The sequence below is a fragment of the Glycine max genome, chromosome 10 (assembly GCF_000004515.6).
Source record: "Glycine max cultivar Williams 82 chromosome 10, Glycine_max_v4.0, whole genome shotgun sequence".
Classification (NCBI taxonomy): domain Eukaryota; kingdom Viridiplantae; phylum Streptophyta; class Magnoliopsida; order Fabales; family Fabaceae; genus Glycine; species Glycine max.
The window spans coordinates 6,618,956-6,624,558 of NC_038246.2; the positions used below are offsets into that span (position 1 = coordinate 6,618,956).

The 5,603-nt window shown below is 32.1% G+C and overlaps 1 long non-coding RNA gene across 7 annotated transcripts; it reads left to right on the forward strand.

The window, feature by feature from the left end:
- Window positions 1-5,603, forward strand: LOC121172867 (uncharacterized). Of its 7 annotated transcripts, none has more exons than XR_005886602.1 (9): window positions 1-568; window positions 673-720; window positions 849-1,047; window positions 1,401-1,471; window positions 2,834-2,871; window positions 3,319-3,398; window positions 3,677-3,718; window positions 3,939-4,298; window positions 5,172-5,603. It is a non-coding gene; the product is annotated as an uncharacterized lncRNA (long non-coding RNA). The 7 variants fall into 7 exon arrangements; XR_005886604.1 differs by having other exon boundaries at window positions 5,216-5,603; XR_005886603.1 differs by lacking the exon at window positions 5,172-5,603 and having other exon boundaries at window positions 3,939-4,068; window positions 4,183-4,885.

Consider the following 5,603-nt stretch of genomic DNA (forward strand, 5'->3'; position numbering starts at 1 on the left):
CCATTGTGCTTCTCGTGCCTACTGGAATTCCACTTCTCCGTCCATTGTGCTTCCCATGCCCTTGACTTCTTCCCAAAACTAAAAATGATGAGAAGGATTTTCCCAGATCGAGAGATAAACCAAAAGTCCCAAACTCATTTAGGGAAAAACCAGATGGAGAGAACTCCACGGCAAAAATGTTCATAACTCTCAAATCACGGCGCCGAAGAAGGTATTTTCCTCTTGCTTGTATTCATCTTCTTTTTCGTTGAACCACATCCACCATAATCAACAGTTGGCGCCTACATTCATTTTCAACCTTCCAACCATCGCAACACCACCAAATTCGCACGACCACCACCATCCAAACACCACCGCTTCTGCATGCTACCACCGTTGACACCACAACCACCCAAACACTATCGCAACCGCGCGTCGCCACTGAAATAATGCCAGATCTGTACCCTAAACCCCCTTCATGTAGCAGATCTATTCCCTAAACCAGGAGTGCGCTCAATGCCTGCTTCACTCTGCGAATCCGAGCCTGCTACATTTCCTATTCTTGTTAAAGTTTGTTTTAAATGTACAGGTATGGCAAGAAAAATTGGAAGTTAATCCTAGATTCCATTCGTAATTTTAATGAGTCGCGCCTTTTTTTTTTTGCTACATTTCCTACTTTTTTTTTGCTTTTAGCCTACTTGGACTTGCTCCGCTAGCTGAACGTGTTAGCTTCCTGACTGAGTAAGTTTGCATGTCATCTCCTAACTCTATAGACTCACTACAATTTTATATATGTTTATAACTTCTTTTTTAATTCTTATAACTTCTTTTTTAATTCTTGGTTTGTGTGGATGTTAATTCAATTGGAGGGCTTTTGAATGCAACATGTGGAAATGCAACCGAGATGATCATAGCATGATTAGCACTTCACCAGAACAAAGTTCATGTTGTGAAGTTGTCCCTGCTGGGTTCCATTCTCTCAAACCTTCTCTTGGTTCTTGGTAGTTCACTCCTCTATGGTGGTTTAGCCAATCTTAAGAGAGAACAAAGATATGACAGAGTATGCAGGTCAGTGTGGATATGATATTGAAACGGTATGATGACAATCCGAGATTGTACTTCACTTGTGTCCTTAACACTTGATGTTCATGTATTATTTTCAATGTTGCACTTATTACTTTTAGTCAGTTAACTATTGTGAGTGTAATTAAAAAAGTTTATCGTTGTCTGTTTGTGGTCTTTTTGTTGGATTTGTGGTGCCTATGTTTTAGAGCAGGATGGTAATCTCCACACCAAGTTTGTCATTTGTGTTCCATATTACCCTATAATGTGTTGTTGCTTTAATCTCATGAATTGTATTTCTAGCTACTTTTCACTGACAAGGCATGTCTTTTTTATTCTTGTTTTTCTTTAATCTATAGGATGTGGCAATTGCTTATGGATTCAATGCTATTAGGGATCAAGCAGTAGTAGATAATAAAGGCTCGAAGAGGTTGGTTCCTTCCTTAACTCTACTTCCTCTGAATTAGCTCAGTGATCTTATCAAAAAAGAGGTATAGATCAAAATAACATAACATATTACTGTTGTCATTGAAGTAACCAAAATTAATTTTTTTGTTACATTTTACCACATTTATTTTTGTTGAATTATGTGAATGAAAATGAATATTTCATGCTTTAATTTTCCTTGACTCTACTTCCTCTTGGACCCATATATCACACAACATTTTCTAGCCATACCTTATCACAAGCTATGTGTGTGAATGTGACATTCTTATGAATCTATGGATCATGACGTACGACACTTAATGTGCAGTCATCTGTTGAAACTCAAGTTACTAATTTGAAGTGACCAATTATATTTAAGCTTGGTTTTTTAAATTATGGGGCCCACCTAATGCAGCCATCCTGAGAATGAAAATATGCTAGAGATTGAGATCCTATCAAAGATTATTATGTTGGGATAATGTGCACCTTTAGCTAGATTAGTTAATTAATGTAATTTTTTTAACCATGTTCTTCTTTAGACTTGAGACATTAAATTAAATTTATGCATGCATATAGGGATGGGGGACAAATACAAGGTAGACAAGGACCCGCCTCTCGGTACCATAATGGCCTAATAGTTAAGTGTTAATTATATATAGAAATTGACAAGAAAAGAAAAATAAGAGAACAAAACAACAATTTGGTTATGAGAAGGCTTGTGCAACAAGAGACTGTACATTTACTTGGATTTATCTTGAGAAAGGAATCTATTACGGGTTTGTATATGATCATGATTGATGAGATAACTATTTTTTTAATAAATAAAAGAAGTGTGAGTACAATTATTATTAACTAGCAATATTGTTGAGAGTTGTTATACTCTCAAGGTTTACATGGAAAACTAATATATCAGAATATATATTTGACATGCTTGATTTCAAGGCTTACATTTCAAAGGAAATATATATTTGGTTGCCAACTAAATAACTTGGTAATTGTGATCTTAGATTCAAATATTGTGTGTATTATATTTATATAGAGCCACGGGCAAGAAACATAACATAAGTGTTACATCCATGACTCCTTAAAAGACGTTTCTTGTAGTGCTTTTCTAGCTCTCCCTTGGCAATTGCTGGTTTGGAGGATTTTTTTTTTATGTTTGTGATGTGCTGGAGATGATAAGATATACGTTTTATGTAAGAAATAAGAAAAGAACATTGATTATTTAAATCTTGGCAATATAAAAGTTTTGATGATCCTTTGCATCTGGAATGTGGCCCACAATCTCACGTGCCTAATATTTTCTTATTTTTTGCTTAGTGTAATCACTTATGTTAAGAATGTAAAAACATTTTGTTGTTTGCAGGAGGTGGACAAGATTGTTGATGGAAGGGAGAGTTCAGAGTAATTACTTTTCCTAGTAATATTTTCCAGTGTTACAGTAATTACCTGATATTTGAATAGGATGTACATTTTTAAATTCCCCTTTGTTATGCATTTATTTTTCCAAATGTTAAACCTCAAATGAACTGCTATCTGATTGTTATTACTATTCAAAATCTTCTATGTTCCCAAATAAAGTCAAAGGATTGGTCTTTTTAAATTCAAATTCCAATTTTTTTTTTCATTTTTCCTTCTAGTCTTTTTTTTTCATTTACTGAAACCTGCAACAACTATTTTATTCACCGTTTTGTTGTATACTTAAAAAAAAGGCAGGCCTAGTTGTTGGCTTGCCTTGACTGTTATGTACTTTAGATATTATTTTTTTTTAATAAAAAGTTAACTTTCATTGAGTTTCTTTTATATGTTTGATTCATCCGTGTTTATATACTGTTTGTTTCTCCTGTCCAGTGAATTCATGAAATGCTTTGTGCGTCATTTGGGGTTAATAGTTTGAGATTTTTCCAAAGAGGAAGAATGACATTTAGTAGGTATGAACTAGCTCCTCATCCTTATTTTGAACTACATATTAGGAAATATGAGATAGGTCATGAATTTTGTCTTACAGGATATGAGATAGGTCATGAAATTGATCTTACATTAATCAAAATTTAGGATGATACTGTTAATCAAAATTGATCTTACATAATCATTTAGATAGCCTAATGACACCCTTTATGTTTTACAACTTGTTTTGCTTCATTTTTTTTAACATTGCACATTTGTACATGATGCTTAATTTTGGTTCTTTTACATTTTTTTTCTCCAGATGTTTATCATGAAAAGTAAGAGGTTTTTGATCATGAAGCAGGTCAGTGTTATAAATGTATACGCAATGCTTTATTATATTTGTATTATGTTTTATTGTTTTGTTTACATCTTTAGTTCATGGTTTGTCATCAGAGTTTCATTATTTATTCTAATATGTTGTTTGGTTTTCTAACATAATTGGATTTAATTATTTTTTTTACTAATTTAATTCTGTTCAACTTATGTTCCTCTGAAAGCTAAATATCTACCTATGCACGCAGTTGATTTCAGGAATATATTCAAGATGGCATTGACTGGGCTAAAGTTGAATTTGAAGACAACAAAGTGATACACTATGCTAAACAAAGAAGAAGATTTGAACAGATGGAAATAGTGAAGATAGGTTTTCTGGTGCCTTGTTATTTCCTTTGATAAATTTTGCATTCTCTCTTTGAATTAATTTCATTTTTGCTATTAAATGACCTTATACTAAAATTTTAACGTTTTCTTCTTCTTAAAATTCAGGTTGCAGTGTACCCATGAAATGTCTCGGCCTTGCACATGTCTAAACCACAAGGATTTAAGTACTCTAGTGGACAATATATTTTTGTGAACTGCCCAGATGTCTCGCCTTTTCAATGGTAAGTGAACATTCGTTTTCTTAATATTTTTATAGCATATTACCATTAAAATCATGGGAGAGACGTTAACAAAAAAAATTAATTTGCTTCTTTGTAAATTTCCCATGGAAGTGGTAGATATATACCAGACTTGGGAAAATGACGTGGTAGGAAGGATTGAGAACAACTTCACATTTTATTGCATGTTATTTATTATGAGATTTATCTTTATTATAATTAAAAAGACTTATTTGATTAAAGTTTTTAGTTTTTTTTAAGGAAAAAGATTTTAGTTATGTCTAACCGATTACGATAATTAAAACTATGTATTATAGTACTAATTAAGTTAGTTTGACTAGCTTGTTTATATGATATGAATCTATTTTAAGATGGCTCTCATGATAAGTTACTTAAAAACTTAGTGATAAGGTTTCTAAATAGAACATACAGGTTTCTCTCTCTCTCATAATTTTTGTTTTCTTAGAAGACCATAATATTATAATGTGCTTTGCGTGGTTTCTTCTTTATGGAAATATATTGTGTGATTTCTAAAGGATAATGATGATTTTTATATAATTATCTTCAAAGTCATACCAATGGTAATTATCCAATCAGCAACTATATACTTAGTTTCATGAATGTTTAATTATATTTGTTTATTATTACTTAGATAATGTTGTAATTATAAATATGCAGCTTTTCATATTAAAAATAATATTTATAATTAGAAAACTATTTTATATGTTATTAATATTTATTGATTATTAGTAAGATATAAAATAGTTTTCTAATTATAAATATTGATTTTAATATTATATAATAATATTTATTGATTATTAGCAATATTGATAATATCGTAATATTGATTTAATTTATTTAAAATTTATTTGCAAGTAATTCAACATTTAACATCGGTGTTGACGTAAGCAACGATGTAGAAATATGTAGTTTCTAAGACGGTGCTGCCACATCGTTCCTGACATCAACACAGATGTGGAAACGAACATATTCTACATCGTTTACCAAGGGACGACTGACTTAGAAGATGTAATTTCTACATCGGTGGTGGGCTGAGGACCGATGTAGAAAATGTTATGTTTCTACAACGATGAATTTTGGAACGATGTTGAAACATAACACTAACAACGACGTCGTATTCTACATCGGTTGAGCACCGATGTAGAATGTTGTTTTTGACCGATGTAAAAAGCGCGCTTTGTAGTAGTGTGTGGAACAGATGGACACAACAGGCGTCAATGTCCAATGCAATATGAACGTGGAAGTTGTTAAATTAATTGATTTATGTATTTAGTTTATGTTCTTCAA